Source organism: Nyctereutes procyonoides, unplaced genomic scaffold, assembly GCF_905146905.1.
Source record: "Nyctereutes procyonoides isolate TBG_1078 unplaced genomic scaffold, NYPRO_anot_genome, whole genome shotgun sequence".
Taxonomy (NCBI): domain Eukaryota; kingdom Metazoa; phylum Chordata; class Mammalia; order Carnivora; family Canidae; genus Nyctereutes; species Nyctereutes procyonoides.
Window position 1 is genome coordinate 21,751,227 of NW_026575042.1, and position 19,492 is coordinate 21,770,718.

The 19,492-nt window shown below is 33.8% G+C and overlaps 1 protein-coding gene and 1 non-coding gene across 2 annotated transcripts in view; both read left to right on the top strand.

The window, feature by feature from the left end:
* The window catches only part of ZNF385D (zinc finger protein 385D), a 674,868-nt gene that overhangs the window by 1,084 nt on the left and 654,292 nt on the right, over positions 1-19,492 (top strand). The gene's annotated exons all lie outside the window — the stretch shown is intronic.
* On the top strand, positions 16,703-16,811 carry LOC129507429 (U6 spliceosomal RNA). Its single transcript, XR_008663998.1, has one exon. It is a non-coding gene; the product is annotated as a U6 spliceosomal RNA (small nuclear RNA).

A 19,492-nucleotide genomic window follows, 5' to 3' on the forward strand; every position in this document is an offset into this window, starting at 1 on the left:
AAAAATGGAAATTATTTCTACCTTGCCTTGTGTTTTTATATGGCTAAGCTAAAGTAGTCTACTGGAAAGGACTCCGTATTTATGTTTCTGTTGTATGACTAATTGTTAATCTTGGATGTTGGTGGTCAAAAGACATGTAAAAAACAAAAATAGTCATCAAGGAGTGCCTGAGTAGCTCGGTGGTTGAGCTCTGCATTCAGCTCAGGGCATGGTCCTAGAGCGGCGAGATTGAGTCCCGTGTCAGGCTCCCCTCCAGGAGCCTGCTTCTCCCTCTGCCTATGTCTCTGCCTCCCTCTGTGCATCTCTCATGAACAAATAAATAAAATATTTTTTAAAAGTAGTAATCAGAAAATAATTGAGAACTACTAAATTCTACAGGCATAAAATGAACTAGTAAGACAAAAATGTATTTCTTAAGTCATGTTTAAAATATATATTTCACAGCCTCTATTTTGAACTACTTCACCTTATGTTTGACATTTGGGTAAAATCTTTTTTTTTTTTTATTATTTGGGTAAAATCTTCTTAAGCACAGTATGATTAAATTTCAAATTGTTTTTCTTTAAGTCTGTATTATTGGAGGTAATGGTGACGAGTCTGGTGTTTTACTTTACCTACCTTTACATTTACAAAACTCTTTTGGGAGGAGTAATAAATGATATCATACAAGGAAACCAAGACAAAAGTCATGCCTAGCTTAGAAACTCAAATCAGAGCCAATCCCAAACAAAATTTAGAATGGTCAAAGGTTTTCAAATCCTAATACTAGGAATGATTTCCCTCAAATTGGTATTTTAAAATAATTTTATCAGTGCATTTAGTATAGGGTAGTATTGTGATAAAATTTTTATGTGCATTTTCTTGTTTAATTTTTTATTACAACCACAGGGATGTTGCTATCATATTTTTCTTATAAATGTGGAAATTGAGGGTAACATTGATTAAATAGTGTGATGAAGGTCACACAACTATTAAATGGTCAAACTAGCAATCAAACTCAGGTCTTATTCATTTACATATCTGCACTTCTGAAGTCTGCTGCCTCCTCAGAATGAATATTCTGTAGAAACTTGCCTTTCTTTATTCAAAGAGAGAAATCATTTTAGGAAAGATAAAAAAAAATCGTATCATATTTCCAACAATGCATTGATCAATATGGTGCTTAACAAAATTTATTGCTACATTTTTCTATTCATATTTTTTCCAAGGCTCTTTCTAGTAAGAGTCATTAAAAACAACCAGGAATTAATAAGAACACTTGGTTTAGGTCATATTAGTTTGGCCTGGAATGATACTTCAGAGGAAAGCCTCACCTTTTTGTACAGGTGGATGTTACTACAGGCAATCAACTTCACAACTGACTTAGTTCCTTACATTAATATGGAGATATTATTTCTTATACATATTCCTCCATTTCCCCACTCCCAAAGTGTACTTTTTCAGACTTTTTCAGAATTAGAAAGAAGCCCCATTCCAAGCCTTATATACCTATTACTTGTGATTCCTTTATCACACAGAAACCAAGCTAAAAATGGAATTTCTAATAATAAAGGATCCAAAAAAATTCTTAATTGAGAATATTATCATTTTTATTTGGAGAAATAGAAATTGTTTTATTCTTCTTCTGGAATGTACACACTTGAAGAATGGACTGCTGTGAACTGCTTCCATCTTAGAAAATCTTCTCTTCAATCTAGATTTCAAATGGGGAATAATTTAATATAGTAGTGCCAAAAAGGAATATGACAATAGAGATGTTTACCTGAATTCATCCAACCTTGTACTTAATTGATTTATTTTTAAGGATGAAAATAAAATAAATAGTAGACATGGAACTAATTATTATTCATTTGAGATTGTCTAAATGGAGAAAAACATACTATCATTTCTGACTTTACTGAACGTAGAGCATCATTATAATTATATGCCTAAAGTCATATCCTAACAAATACTACAGAAGACAAGAGTAAACAAGAGTAGACAATCATCTAAAATTTGGTTTCTGCATTTTTAAGCAAAATATTACATTTTTCATGTCATCTCACTTAATAGAGTAAGTGGTCATCTGAAGATCATAGTGAAAAAATGCATTAGGTGTACTAATTAATAAGCTACTGTTCCCACAGGTAAGACTTTTACATTTCTGATAGTGCTGCACTCTTTGGAGAAGTTGTTATATGGAACATGTGCTCCACACTTGGGTGCATGCTATCCTGAGTCTCCAAAGTCCCTCCTGCTGAGTTGGAAATGCTGCCTGCTGGGTTCTTCCCTAAGCATGCCCTCAGCCAAAGGGAGCTACCTCTCCTCTCTTGAACTTGTTCCTTTCTTGAGGGCAGCCTGAAGAAGCCCCAGCTCCTTGCCTCAAAAGTCGGTATACAGCTCTAAAAAGCTATTCCAGCTTCAGATTTGCTGATGGTACTGTGGCAGTACTATCATATCCTTGCCTCACCCCTTACCCAGTCCTGCTTTCCTCATGCCTCAGAGGTATAGAACCCTCATTCACCACTCGCCCACAAAATCATCTGACTCTACTTCCTGGAAATCTACCTAAGACACCACCGATGCTTGTTTTATCTTAAAGTGATATGTATAGTATGCTTCATTGTGCAAAAGCAACAAAATTTAATACTTTCCCCCATCTATATTGTCTATTTGTTGCCTGAATATAAGTTTTGTCATAAAAAATATAAAGAGAACAAAAAGTGAGCTAGCATTTATTATTCTGGGTGTCTTATATATATATCATCTATGAAACCCCAGTCAACAGCTTTGCAAAGCACATATTATTCTATTTTATAAACAAGGTAGCCAAGAATCAAAGGGACTAAGACATTTGCCAAATAACTCAATGCATAAAGTTTCCTATGTCTCCATTATCAGCAACATACAAATCCCCCTGGTAAACTTAAACTCCAGTGTCACAAAATTGTGTCATGTATTTGGATGTATTCTTATGTTGTTGAGTTATGTTATTTTTTAAACAATTTACATTATTACAAAATACCTAATGTTTCCATAAATTCTCTTTACCAACTGCTGAAAATATTTTTGGAGAATAGTCATGTAAATAAGTCATTTTATAATCTATCACTATACATTCACTGTTACTCCAGAAATACATTTCTTTTAGTTGCACATTTTTTAAGGTGAGAAGATACAGAAATAGCAAAAGGGTATTCTGTAGTAAAAAGAATGCTTAAATGTTTAGCTTTATCATATTCCAGAAATTCCATGCCTCACCCTCTCATGAAAACTATAAACTAAAGGAATTTCAGTACAAACTGCATGGCTTACTAATTTTTCTCTTTGGAAAACACCTTTCATTTTGTTTTTAATTAGAAATTAAGTTCTGCAGAGAACCATTATTTTTATGATGATATAAAATAATATTATCTCATCTGGGCTGTTCATAAATGTTCAAAACTAAAATAAAAAATCACAAGGGTTCTGCAAATGTAATTTCTTCTAAATTGTCATGGTTCTACCAGGTATGAAAATAAATATGAGTAAGTAAAACTGTACAGTATTACATGTATGATAATATAATAGTGTTTGCATAGTACCGCCTTTTTATTAATGCATGCTTTAAAATTATTCTAAAGAAATTAATAATGGAATTAAGATTTATGGGTAAATGTTCAGATTTTGCTCACATTTGGCATTTTATGTTCTAATTATGTGATATATTCTACAGTGAAAAAATAAGGTTTTTATTGTGTATGTAGGATCTTTTATAAGATTTTCAGGGAGTATAAAGTTGAGTATTAAAATGAAGCATGGTGGGATGCCTGGGTGGCTCAGCAGGTGAGCGACTGAGCATCTGCCTTCAGCTCAGGGTGTGATCCTGAAATTCCAGGATCAAGTCCCACATCAGGCTCCCTGCGAGAAGCCTGCTTCTCCCTCTGCCTGTCTATGTCTCTGCCTTCTCTCTGTGTCTCTCATGAGTAAATAAATAAACATCTTTTTAAAAAAATTAATAAAATGAAGCATACTAAGAATATATAAGTATACTAAAATTATACTTTTATCTAAAAACTGAAATTTGAAGATTAGTATAAAGATGCTCCTTTGATTGATTCTTAAGAGCATTTTGGAATACATGTAACAAGGGTAAAACTTTCTATGACCAACAAATTTAATTCAGTTCATGTGCTTACTCACCATGGTTAAGCTGTTGTTAAAAGCTCGTTAAAGGATTGAGTAACAACTTGACCTATTGTGACAACTTTATTTTATTCAGAATACCTTTGTCATATTTGAGTTATTTTATTAAGCGTGGTTTTCTATTTTTATTGGGTTGAAACTGCTATCAAATAATTCAGTTTTATCTAATAGTATTCTAGAGTCTTTCGGTGCTCATTGTTTTGTAGCACATAAATCTAGAATATTGCCGCCCTTATCTATCCTCTTAGCATTAAATTTTCTTTTATTTAACAGAAAAGCTAAATAAAATTTTGCTTTCGAGCTCTCACTGATCTATTCTCTTTCCTCTTTCTATTGATTGTCTAGGACAAGGTTTAAAGTATCAGTAGATTTTCAATTTATAAGAGGTGCCTTCTCTTGCAACATTGATAGTTAATAAAAATTCAAAATAGCTTCATAAAATTTTCTGTTATTTCAGGTCTTGATTTTATAATAAATTCCTCCTTTATATAAAAATTCATTTCATCTTTTGATTTCCAAGGACTATTTGTCCACAGACTAGTAAGAACTTATTAGGACATTTAAGGATTAGTAGCATCAGCCTTTTGGGATTATTTTATTAAATAATGATAACTTTCTTAATAATATTTTATCCATATGAGTATAAGACAAAATGTGATATGGCAATAAGGAATATTGTTTTTCTCAAACTTCTCTCTTCTTGACCATATCCTTTAGAAGGTTCAGTCTAGGGGAAACAATGAAAAAATGCTGATATTAAATTGTCCAACATTATGTAATAAGACATTTTGTTTTTGAGTGATCTAAGTTTCCTTTTTATTACTGAAAGATAAAAACATGGGAGAAAATGACAAATGTTAGTTTTATCATGTTCAGATTTTGAGATGGTTTTAGGCTTTGGTTATCAACTTTTTTTTTTTCTCCATAAAAGGAAAACACATTGATCATTTCAAACAGATGGAATTCTAGCTGCTAGCTACTTGCTTCACCTGGACTCCACATTAATTTCATTGAACAAGCAGCATCTTTATCAACGCAGGCATTTTTTTTTAATCCAGTCTGTATCTCTAAGAAAAATCCTCTTTACTGGAATAATAGTGATGTTTTATAATCTGAGACTGATAATCCAGCATGACCCCCATCTGGATACGATGTCAGTGGGCAACTGTGCCCTAAAAGAAGTATAATCTAGCTCTTCAGGACTGTTGTTATTCATGAAAACTTAGGTGAAATATTTTTCACCTAAAAGAAACATTAAGAAAAAAAAGAGTGAATTAAATACATGCCATTTAGTTTGAGAAAAGAATTTTTTTAAAAGATTTTATTAATTTTTTTGAAAGAGCATGAGTAGGAAGGAGGGGCAGAGGGAGTGGGGGAAGCTGAGTCCCTGCTTATCAGGGAGCTGGATGTGAGACTCCATCCCAGGACCCTGGAATCATGACTTGAGCCAGAGGCAGATGTTTAAATGACTCAGCCACCCAAGCATCCTGAGAATAGAATTTAAAGAGTTTTCTATTTGTAATTTTCTGTATGTATATTTGTGTGTTTCTTTGGGGATATTTGAAAAATTGGGAGCTCCTACCAGTGGTAGCATAAACTGGGGGTGCAGAAAAATGCATTTGTTCATCTGAACTCCAAATCTGTCTAGCACAGGTTGAACTTTCTCTTGTTTCCTTACCTTTGCCCTTTCAGTCAGTAACTCCTTCCACAACAATATCTTCCAGTTCTAGTATTTGTATTCTCTAGTCTTAGGAAAATAATCACTTTCACTTTTCTATGTTTGAAAGTACATATTTTTTAATTTTCCTATTTTATTTATATTTCCCCTAAAAATAATTTGCTCATGGTAACAGAGCTAGTAGGTAATGGAAATGTGATGCTTTTATATAAATTCCCCTTTCCTAAACAGGTTAGTTTACATGTGGAGGCCAACCATATTTAAATTGGCTTTGGGAAGTTTCTACAGCTTCAACTCAGGCATGGCATGCTTCATCATTTTGTATTTATCAGAAACACAAAACAGTAGTATGAGCATGTGTGTATGTGTATGTGTGTATTTTTAAGTTGGCACTTTAATTCGTTAAATAGACTTCCAAAATATTAATTTTAAGTCTTCAAATAAGAGGTAAGAAACTAATTTTCAAAAATATGAACCTTGATACATCTATTTCCTCTTTTTGTTTTCAAAATTGCAATGATGTGACACAAGAAATTTGAGAACAAAAGTAAATAAATCCATAGCAGCATGGCACAGTGGAGAAGAATAAAATAGGAATTTCTGGAATATATAACAAAAATGTGATGAAAATGAGATAAAACCCTGAAGCTAAATACAAATACAGAAACCCACAGGGGTAGGAAAAAAGTCCTCTATAATTTTGATTTCCATCCAAACTTCAGAATACCTTTAAGATTAATCTGAAATAGCATTAAAAGTGGGGCTCACTGTTAGATGAACATTGTGATGAATTTAGTTATGTTGGTTTACAGTTAGAGATGGGATATAACTGACATGCCCAACGTAATTGTAGATAAGTGAAGAGCAAATGAGTTTGGAGACTAGGAGCCGGACAGGTCAGAAAGTGAATGTTGTCTTGGGTTCAGGGATAAGAGGATAGAAGGGACAGACTTCTGAGATTTTAATTTGTTAACTTTGTAATGTGTGCTGTAATTCTCTCTTGCTTCTCACCTGTGGCATCTTCAGTAAAGAATTCTGTTTCTTGACATTTTATATGCATTTAGTTTCTTCTTGGGGAACTAAAATGGGCGTTAAGACTAAACAGATTGAGGTTGACACGAGGCATACAGGTAGACAAGGGCATATTATATATGCATGTCCATTTCCAACTACTTGTATCAGGTACAATGTTGAAATCAGAAATGTGGGCAGGACATATTTATTACTAATTTAAGATTTGCCAATCTTTAGAGAAGAGAAATGAATATAAATTTCAATTCAAGGTTTTACTTCAGAGAGAATATATGATGAAAAACATGATTTTCTGTTAAGATTATATTTCGGTGGCTAAATAAAAGTATAGAAGTATAGAGAATTGTATGAACTAATCAATGACTTACGGGTACAATAAGTGTGGTTTCAAAAAGAGAGGAATAAAAACAATCAAACTAAGAATATTTAACTTCATTAACATCTATTAAACAAATGTGTGTATGCAATAGTAATTCTGATAAATAATTCATATTTCCCAATTCCAAAGAAGATTACAATCTTTTAACAAAGAAAATTGGTGCAATATATATAAATAGCAGGAGGAATAAAAGAGTGAATACAGCTTGAATAAAGAATTAGCAAGGTTCTAGGTTAGAACCCTGTTGTATGCTGTGTGACTGTTAAATTAGTGTGGTTAAATGTTAAGACTGAACAGAGGAAAAGCTGACTGGAGGGGTAACAAAGATGATAATCTGACCTAGGTACTTATTCAGTTTGTGCTACTAAATAGAATTTTATCTCACTGATAAAAGAACTATAACTGAGGGAGTTATAAAATAGCCAAAAGAAATAAAGCAGTATTAAAATTTAATTCTTGTCCTGTAGGAGGAAGTGAAAGGGTACCCTAAGAAGATAATGAGGGTGTTAGAAATATAAATAATGAATAGCATTTGCTTTGAATTTACTTTGTGCTAGATATGTAATTATACATATATTAAATCATATTTTTGCGAGTTACTATAGTTTGTGTCCATTATGTAGATCAGTAAGCTGTGACAGAGAAGGTGATATGCCCAAGGCCTCTTCGCTCGAGAGAGGTGAATTCAGACTCTGAATCCTGGCAAGCTGGCTCCAGAGCCTATGGTTATAGTCATGATGTTGAATCACCTCTTAAGCCTGGAGAACAATTAGGATTGCTTCAGGATTCAGATGTCAAAGGAGGAAAGAGTTTCAGAAAAAGAATATGGTTAACCAGTGGGTTTTAAAGGCTTTTTTCAGAGAGATTGAGAAAGGTAACCTTATATTGGAGATCTGAAAATTGTAAAATGGCAGATATCTTTGAGGAATTATTTCAATTAAGTGGGAAAAGCTAAGCTGGTGTTTGAAAGGTAAAGACAGTGTTTTTCTGTTGGTCTTTGGAACATGTGATTCAGAATCACCCTGAGTGTTTTCTTTAAAAATTCAAATTCCCTGGGTATACATTCCAAGCTCCTTTAATTAGGATTCTCCAGGAACATTTAGTTAGACAAATAGAAAATCAGTAAGAGGGAAAGGAAGAGGAAGAGCAATGAGATGGTCATGGCTTAATTTGCATACTTCAGCAGCAAAAGCTCTGCTATAGAGACATTTTAGTGACCATCTGTTTTTATTTTAACATGTGTTGGGAAAAGATGAATTGCAAACCCAAGAGACTAATCAAAGTGTTTTCTTGTTATATTTTCAGCAATGTTTCAGGGCCTCTCATAGATCTGCAAGTCCTGAAACCAAATGGCTATTTCCCACTAAATCTAGCTCTGGTGGTTGTGAGTGGGTCCTGATCATTGTAGGTAATTTGAGGAACAGATAATCCATCTGTGCAGGGGCAGGAGGGTTATGTACACCACAGTTTGCATCTGGTCTTGCTCTTTTGTTTGGCATTCTCACCATGAAATTTTACAACTTAATCATGAAAAAAAGTCCAAGTGTATATACTTTATCCCAAACTACTTCTTTCAACAATATTTTGTATCTTTTTCCTTTTTCTTGTTATATTTTCACTTGTTGAGAATGTTGTCTTCATATGGTGGTAATTTTTTCTCCTAGAAATACGTTTACATTTTTACCTGAAAAATACCTATTATATAATTATCAGTATTTGTTGATGAAAAGTACTCTGTTTTGTCTTTTTTTACCTTTTACCTTAATCAGCCACATATGTGCTAACATCCCTATCTCAGGATATTCTTGTGCATGAGAGATTTACTGAGATAAGAGGTCTTAGATTTTTTTCTCATTCTCTCGTGTCTAAAATTCAAGGCTTACTTTATAAATTGATTTTTACCCTGGGCTAGGTGAATACTCTTTTTGAATACTGTTGCCTTTCCTTATGTCTAATTCATCTGTTGTTAAATGTAAAAGAAACTCAAATTTAAAAATGTCAATAACAAACCATAGTATTTTTATTTTATTTCAACAAATATGGAGGAACCTCTGCTACCATCATTTTTTCCCAAGATAATTAGAAGGCTAGAATTATACTTAGTTTCTAATCTGAAAATTCATTTTTTAAATGCTGAAAAATCACAATTTTATGAATAGTAGTAGTGGTGTTTTCATTATTTAAATCTTTTAGTCAAGAGGTCAAATTTTGAGATAATAAATTAGAATAATGTCAGAACAACCTAACACATCTTATATAGGTACTCAATAAATATTAGTTATAGTCTTATCAGACACATTTTACTTACTCAGACTATTCAAGGACCCTGTTTGCTAACATGACTAACAAAAGTGTTACAGTGTTTGAAATTCCTGCTATCGGGTTTTTTTTTTTCCCTACTTCCATAAAATATTTTTCCTTCTTAAATAGAATTTTGTTAAGAAATTTCTTTAGTCCCAGAAGCATTTTTTTTAAGATTTTATTTATTTATTCATGAGAGACACAGAGCGAGAGAGAGAAGCAGAGACACAGGCAGAGGGAGAAGCAGGCTCCATGCAGGGAGCCCGATGTGGGACTCAATCCTGAGACTCGATCCTGAGCCTCCAGGATCGCACCCTGGGCCGAAGGCAAGCGCTAAACCGCTGAGCCACCCAGGGATCCCCATAGTCCCAGAAGCATTTTAATAATGCTTTATAGAGAGAGATAATAATGCTTTATAGAGAATAGTATTCTCACTATTATAAACATCAGAGTCTATTTTAATTATATTGTATTTCTGAGGTGGAAATTTGAAAAAATCAAAGTGGAGATCCCTACATTCAATATATCTGACCCTGAAATGATTTCTTTACCAAACTATCAATAATATTGTCATTGTCATCACATAATAAGGTTGATTGAGTTATTTCATGATGCTTACAAATATCTTGTCTTTGATATGCTATTTAATGATTGCCTTTATTAGCTTAATATGAAAGCCCACCACAAATATCATATGCTATAACATAATTTCTGAGATTCATAAAATTGTATAAACCAAACAACATACTCAACAAACAAATAAACAACATATTTCTTTTAACATCCTTGGAAGAGAAATGCTTTTTGTTTCCTTTGGAAATATGGCCTTAGTAATCAAACAGTTGAAGGATTTTAAAATTTAAGGCAGAATAAAGTGACCTAAAATATTTCTGTTACTTATTATTATGAACAATACCAGATATTTGTTTGTTGTATGTGATTCAGGGAGGTATTAAAATTAAAAAGGGGACTAGGTATACGGGGAAACTGGAAATGAGTAAGACGTCTCACAGAGGGAAAATATATTAGAGGTATTTATAGAAACATCAAGGCTTAAAGAAACTTGGCTCATATTTCATTTAGAACTTATTCCAGAATAGTTCTACTTTGGTGAGTTTGTACCAAGTAAAAAGATGAGAAAAAAGAGGGCTTGAGTTGCACACTAGAGCTTTTCTTAGTTCTCTTCTGATAGTAAGAGAGACTCAAATATTTCCCTATATCTCCACATGGTGAAATCATACATAGCTGAGTTGCTATGGGGTCTAGCATGGTGAGAGGCAAGGAATGCCCACATCCTAGACTGAGTTTTGGTTTGATGATGTAGCAGAGCCTCAGAGTAGTTTGTAGCATTAACATGAATCTATATAAGGTTGGATTAGCCAGGAAGATATTCTTGTTCCTCTTCCAGATATAAATGAAATGAGTTTTGGCCCAGGACTTTAGCAGCGTATATGGTATAGTACCCTGATATGGGTACCCAACCAACTCACCCCAGTCAATATCAACCAGCATATTCTCAAAGACCATAATCATGAGGCCAGAGATGACCTCTACTCAGAATTTGTTCCCATAAGACTTGCTCCAACAAAAAAACCTTCTTGGACAGGAACAGAGAAAACAGATTAAGCTGAAAGACAATATTAAAACTGAAAGTGACTGGATAATACAAATAGGAACATTTGAATCAACACACAGCGAGAGCTACTGTGATTAGCACATTTAGATACTAATTTGTAACTGCTGCATCTCCCATATGGTATTTTTCTACCTCTAGTTGTACATTTTTGCTCTCTGCAGTTCTCAGATTGATTTCTTGGGTGTTAAAAATGATTTGATGTTTATGTAGCTATGTTCAGAGGATGAGGCAAGCCTAGAGTACCCCTGCTCCTCTGGCATTTTAACTTTGCCTCCCGAGATCAGTATCGTTGACCCTTGAACAACATGATTTTGAACAGTGCAGGTCTACTTATATGTGGATTTTTTACATTACAGTACTATAAACGTATTCTCTTCCTTATGATTTTCTTAATAACATTTCCCCTTCTCTAGCATATTTTATTGTAAGAACATTGTTATAAGAAATATATAAAGCATGTGTTAATCAAATGCTTATGTTATCAGTAAGGCTTCCAGCCAACAGTAGCCTATTAGTTGTTAAGTTTTGGGAAAGCCAAAAGTTATAGATAGATTTTTGACTGCACAATGAGTTCATGCCCCTAACCCTTATGTTGTTCAAGGGCCAACTATATTTGTGCCTGGCTTATTTCACTTAACGTAGTGTCCTCTAGGTTCATCCATGTTATCTCAAATAGCAGGATTCCCTTGTTTTTTAAGGTTCTATATTTATAACCACGCATATAATATATATATAATATATAATATATATATCATATATTATATATTATATATATCCAAACACATACACAGACATCACATTTTCTTTATTCATTCTTCTGTCTGTAGACACAGGTAGTTTCCGTATCTTGGCTATCATGAATAATGCTGCAGTGAACACAGGAGTGTAAATATCTCTTTGAAATACTAATTTCATTTCCTTTGGTTATATACTCAAAAGTAAGATTCTTAGATTGTATTGTAGATGGATCCAAAGAGAACCACATGGAGACACATTATAGTCTAATTGTCAGAAGTTAAAGAGAGAATTTTGAAAGCAGCAAGAGAAAAGTCACTTGTATACAAGGAAGGCCCATAATATTATTAGCAGATATTTCAGCAGAATCCTTGAAGGCCAGAAGGGTGTGGGATGTATACCCGGCTAACCAAGCTGCTATACCTGGAAAAATTATCTTTCAAAAGGGAAGGGAAGATAAAGATAAATAGAAACTAAGGGAGTTCATCACCCCTAGACCTGCCTTACAAGAAATGATAAGGAGAATTTACCATAACAGTGGTGGGTAATCATTTTTAAATTTAGTATAAAAGTTAAAGGACACTAGTGTTAAAAATAACTATAACTGAATTACGTTAGTTATGCTAATATTAATAGATGTAAATTGAGAATCCCTCTTTCCCTTCAGTGCTCCTCAAATGATTGATTTTTAGTCTCCTGTGAGATAAGCTTTCCCAAGAGGCTCACTGTTCAGTCACATCATCTCCTGAGGGACTAACCCCACACATGCTATATACGGTCTGCGTTTTTACATGAGTATAGCTGAGATTAAGTTAAAACCTCTAGTAGTTGTATTTACTTAAATTTTGTTCTGGATTCTCCTTTTCAAATGTAAAAATATTTCAAAAACTAATATGTGGATTCACAGCAGGCTTGTTAAGTCATGTTTTAACCACTGTCTCTATCCTTCTGTAGTTGAATGTGTTAGCAGACTAATTGTGTTAGTGGCCTGAAGGAAGAAATTAAAAATATTTATCTCTTACTTAATAGTGCAATGGGTATGCCTTCTGTGTAAATAATTCCTGTTCAGAACATATGGGAGAAGAAAAGTAAGCATACATTTTCACTACTAATTATTGATCTAAAACAACCTTTTTTTCATTTTTATGTTTCTAGGGATGCTATTCCAAGTATCTAACACATGATTTCTTTAGGTAAAATCTGATGTGAACACAACTCTTTCCAACTGAGAAATGTTTATGTAAATAAAACAATAAAACTATGTGTATATAGAATACCCACACATATAACAATTACTGCATAGTTTTGAGATGTACATAAGGCCCTGTTTGAACATGTATAAAAGTGGAACTATAGGGGCAGCCCAGGTGGCCTAGTGGTTTAGCGCTGCTTTAGGCCTAGGTTGTGATCCTGGAGACCCGGGATCAAGTCCCACATCAGGCTCCCTGCGTGGAGCCTGCTTCTTCCTCTGCCTGTGTCTCTGCCTCTCTGTCTCTCTCTCTCTCTGTGTGTGTGTGTGTCTTTCATGAATAAATAAATAAAATCTTTTTTAAAAAATGGAAATATGGTTATTCTGAATAGAGGATCACCCTAAACTAAAACTTATCTTTCAGTTGCTACTTTCTTTTCAGTTCCTCCTAATTTTTTGTGGCATTAATTTATTTTATTTACCTTGCATGTTTAATTCTTGACAGAAGCAAATGAAGTAATGTAAATGGAAGTATTTCAACAATCTCTTTTTCTTACAAAGATGTGAATTTAAACTAGTTATTTCTTTGAAGCGCCTCTGAGTTATTTGAACATAAAGGCCCCAAGAATTTAATAGGAACTTAATTCCATATTAAAATCTGAAGTAAGAGTCAAGGGAATAAACTCTGAGAGTTGGTGAAATTTCTGGACTGTTTCTTACACACAAAAATTACCCATCACTCTGCACTAATTAGCACTGATAACATCAAAGCCAAAACATTTAAGACTTAAGGACAGTCAGGAGGAGGGATGGGAAAAAGTACATTGTCTTTTGCAGTTGGCTTAAGAAAAGAGGCAGAATGAGCAGTGACAACTGTGAGAAGAAAGGGGGCCCAGAAAGAACCCCTCAGACTAGATAAATTTTTTTTGACAAATAGCCTGCATCTGAGATGTGGACTCAGGTAGTTGAATGGATAGATCCTAATATTTGGGGCTTCTGCATTAGTGGTCTCAATCAGCATCAGCTGAGTACTTGGTGAAACCCAGATCTTGGAAGCATATTCAAATTTATTGAATCAGAAACTCTGGTGTGTAGGCTGAGCAAACTGTTTCTTAAAGGAGCCCTTCAGGTGCTTCTGAATGAAGGCTCAAGTGTGAGAATCACTTCCTTGTGTCATAAATACATCTCGTAAGCAATAGTTTTAGGATAAAATAAAGTAATTTATGTAATTTATTTAGTGCAAGCATGCAATAAAATAAGCATTAGCTATAATTATGGTTAGTCCTTGTTATATCTGTAATCAGCTGACAGAAAAGTCAAGACTGGAAAAGTATATAGGCAAAGACTTTTAGGAGTTAGTGTCCTTATAAACATAATTCAGAGACCTCCGCCTATTGTGACCTGCCTACAAATCAACTGTGGATTGCAAATGCAGATTCTGATTCAGACAGGTCCAGGGCAGGGCCTGAGATTCAATATTTCTAACCAGCTCCCAGGTAGTGCTATTGCTACTAGTCCTGGTACCACACTTTGAGTAGTAACGATCTGTTATATGACACCTTTTACTTCTACTTCACAATTCTTTGTGGCCCCCAAAGCAATATGAAGCAAAAGTTTGTGTATTCCTAAGAAAGCCGAAGAATAGAAGGTGAGTTGCAAGTTGGGACTCTTTGGGGTTCATGTGATCTACTCTCTTGAATTGTATCTTTTGTTTATCTTTCTTTAGGAAACAATTTAATAGTTCTTAGAAAAGAGAGTTTGGGAAGTAACCATAAATTCCTAAAGTTTTATGGTCATTGATTACATAATTTCAAATTGAGACAAATGGTACTGCTAGACTAAATAAAGGTCAGACAGATGTGTCAGATAAGCCATGTATAACTACCACCATGTAGATCTTCCAAACCATCTGGAAGGGTCCATCCTTCAGCTTCACTTAGTAAACCGTACACATTTTATTTTCAAAAACAGCTCCTTTTTTTAGTTTGTTTTAGAAGCTAAGCATAGTTTTAATTGTTGACTCATATCACCAAAGAGAATTTTTTTTAAAAATATTTTTAATTGTGGTCATCCCTTTTTTTCTGCAGTTTTGAAGGTTTTCCAAGAAATAATAGAAGATATGTCTACACTTTAATAAAGAAAGCTGAGTGGTGTTGAGTAAATGGTTCTGTTCTTTAACCAAAACAGTTCAGTGTTTAAAAGTGTAGTATGACCAGAAATAGCACCTCTTATTTACATAGAATCCACTTAATGAAAGACTTTTCACTGTTTCTGGATTCTGCTCTTATAGGTCTGGTAAATTTGTACTTAATTGGATTTGATAGCTCCATCGTGCGTGACTGAAGACAAATTTATAAAGCACAATTTCTAATTCAGTTGAGTTTCCTTGAATTATATGGGTTTATATTAAGGTTGTTATACAAATCTTATAGAATTGGAATTCTATTCATGAAGCCCTTAGTCTAAAGTGGTATAGAATAATAAGAATAAGCTATATTCAAGCTATTTTTTTATAAGAAATAGTCATAAAACAATTATCACAGGAATGCAATATTTACTCAATGTCAGCCTCAGAAACTTTGTTTTTAAATTAAATCCTTGTCTCTCCGGTCAACCTTCTTCTTTGTTGAAGTCACCATTGCCAATAGTCCCAGGCTTCCATATTCTCAATTCTAAGTCCAATAAAAGAGAGTCCCTTTTGCCTGGGTGGCTCAGTGGTTGTTAAGTGTCTGCCTTTGGCTCAGGGTGTGATCCTGGAGTTCTGGTGTTGAGTCCTGCATCGGGCTCCCTGCTTGGAGCCTGCTTCTCCCTCTGCCTATGTCTCTGCCTCTCTATTTCTCTTTGGCTCTCATAAATAAATATTTTTTTTAAAAAAGAGAGTCCCTTTTTCCTAGTTATTATAGGAAAAAGCCTCATTTATTACTGAATTCTATGGCAGATGCAGGGCTAGGGATATGGTGAGTGGGATCTAAAGTCAACCCTGACTCACTGTGGAGGAAATATTCCCTGAAAGGAGGTACCTGAAAAACTGCATTTTTAAAGCTCTTATGAGTAATTACAGAAACTTAAAGGGTAATAAGCACTAGCTAAGCTCTTGCATGGATCAAAAGAATAAAATCTTTTTTGCCAAAAACTTATGTGAGAAAAATCTCGTAATCTCTACAAACTCAAAAAGGGTACTTTGTCCTGTAAGAGAATTTTTAAAAATTTTAATTCCAATATAGTTAAGCATCCAGTGTCATATTAGTTTCAGATGTACAATATAATGATTCAAAGATTCTATACATCACTCGCTGCTCATTAAGTGAGTGATGTATAGAATCTTTTTCACCTATTTCACCCATTAATCTCTTTTACCTATTTCACCCATCCCCCGCACAATTCCCCTCTGGTAACCACCAGTTTGTTCTCTTTCTTTATTGTGTTTCTTACATCTCACATATGAATGAAATCATATGTATTTGTCTTACTGTGACTGACTCATTTAGCATTATACCTTCTACCTCTATCCATGTTGTTGCAAATGGCAAGATTTCATTCCTGGCCTATAATAGATTTTAAACATGCCTCTTAAAACATCAAATAACAGTGTTTGCTTTGGCAGCACATGTACTAAAATTGGAATGATACAGATAAGATTAGCACGGCCCCTGCATAGAGGGATTACACCCAAATCCATGAAGTGTTCCATATATATATATATATATATATATATATATATATATATATATATATTTTTTTTAAGAAAACAACAACTAAAAACCCTATCCAGTTATAATGTCAGTTTTATATACTTTGTAGGCAGGATTTGGTCTGATTGTTTGAATTTTAAAATAATTTGAACTTTTGCTAAGAAAATTAATTTTTTGAATATGGAAACAGTATATTGCCTGTGGTCCTTTTGTAAGTATAGATTTTAATATTTAGTACTTAAGAGGATACTTCTTTTTTTTATCATAATGGAGAGCCCTACTAATAGGTAGGCTTAGTTTTCAATTTCACATTATTACCCCCACAAGGAATAATATGTATATTGGGATCTGTCATGTTTTGACCTCTTCAAAAATTCCATCCAAGACTCTTATCCAAGTACTTGACTATTAAGGGTGCCTTGGTGACTCAGTCAGTTAAGTGACCAATTCTTGATTATGGCTCTAGTCATGATCTCAGAGTCATGCGATCAAGCTACACATTGGGCTTCATGTTCAGTGTAATCTGCTTACCATACACTTTTTCTCTCTTCTTCTGCCCCTCCCCCTGCTCATACTCCCTCTCTCTAAATAAGTAAATAAATAAAACCTTAAAAAAATAGTACTCAACTAACTAGTTTGCTATAGTGTAAATAATAGCTAATATTACACAGACATGATCTATCCTATGTTATTTTTTTTGTTTAGTGGGCCAAGTTATATAGTAGACCTATGTTATCTCAGCATACTTGTTCCTGCTCTCATTAATTACAGTGCTATTATTATTCAGAATTTTAATGGCAAATGTAAAAAAAAAATCTGACTTAAAAGGGGAGTGTATTGACTCGTTTAATGAAAAGTAGATAGGGATGCCTGGGTGGCTCAGCAGTTAGGTTTAGCACCTGCCTTCAGCTCAGGGCATGATCCTGGAGTCCCCAGATGAAGTCCTACATCGGGCTTCCTGCATGGAGCCTGCTTCTTTTTCTGCCTATGTCTCTGCCTCTCTCTCTTTGTGTCTTTCATGAATAAATAAATAAAATCTTAAAAAAAAAAGAAAAAGAAAAGTCATAGATGGAGGTCAGAGAATGGGGTATGTGTGGTTTTATGCACAGCTGGATTTAAGAGCACAGCCTCTGTTGTATGTCCTGGTTCCACTGTTTACTAGCTATGATACTGCACACATTGACAGTTTTCTTAGCTATGTAGTGTGTATAATAATGTCATCTTTCTTTGAATGTTGTGTTAATAGACATGAGGTTCCTAGAATGAGACCTGACAGAGAGAAAACATGCAGTATTATCATAAACAGTCCATTTCCCAATCTTCATTTTCTGGGGAGCTTTCCTCTGTATTGATAACATCATCCTTACCAGCAGGTCAAGGCTTCCATTTTCCCAACATTAAATTCAGCAAAAAAGAAAATATCCCTTTCCTAGTTATTACAATAAAAGCTTCAGGATAACTTTCACCAAACTGACTGGGTTATGGTCAGTCCCCATGGCCAGGAAGCATATGTCCTGCTCTGATAAACTAGCCATCTGTGGGTCACATGCCCATTCTGGGAGCTGAAATCAATCCAGCACAGGGATAGAGTAGGGGCTGGTGGTTTTGCAAGGAAAATTGAAATTCTCTTACCAGCAGGGAAGGAGGTAAATTTGGGGAGGCAGGAATAAATACTATTTTTAAAGTTCTTTGAACTCTGATTCTAACACTTTGGCTACATTGTTGTATTTGTTCTACATTGCTCTGTCTCTTTCTAATTATAAGCATTTACAAAATAGCAATAGGAATAATTACTACTGTAATTTTAATTCACTAACCATGAATGAAATACAGATTCACTAGCAACTAGCATGTAGCTTCTGGTTATCAAAACTGTCTTGCTTGAAAAGCCCTCTCTACTATTTTATTGTTTTGTCTCCTTTAAACAATGAAAGACAAAATAGTCTCTTGAAAATAAGCAAAAACCCAGAATAGTAAAAAACTTCACACAATGTACTCGCTTCACAATTTATAAAAAAATTCTAAATATGCTGGCTTACAGATCCTCTTTATTTTATAACATTATCATTAAAATGTGTCATTTTGATTTGCTTTGCAGTCTAGTGTTTTATTCATCTAAATTCTGTGAAGGGTTTTTTCAAAGTTGCACACATTTTTAGGTTTAAAGTCTCAGGAAAACCAGAAAACCAGAATCAACATGATCTAAGTGTAAACATAAAATATTTTATGTCACCTGCTATTCGTTCATTCAACAAATGTTATAGAAAACCTTTTATTTGTCAGGCAAAGATCTTTGCCTTCATGAAGTTTATAACTAGGCAAGTACAGAGAGACAATAAAAATCTACATCATAAAAAAGCACATTATAATGTAATGTCGGTATAATATAGAATGGGGACAAGGTAGATTTTATTTTAGGTACTCAGTGTGATTTGTTTCAGTCTAAAGCTTTAAGACAACAGGGAAAGACATACAAAAAATGTATTTTGTCTAACTCATTGTTATAGCCCTTTGGTTTATAATAGTTAATAATATTAATGGAGAACTGTGGACTGCTTACACTTTTAGCATGCTTAATTAATAAAATAATTCTAACTGGAGCTATTTCTCAAATATTACTGTTTATTCTACTTAAATGAAACATTTTAGAGATGTTAAATCAAATCCTATAAATAAAATTGAATCC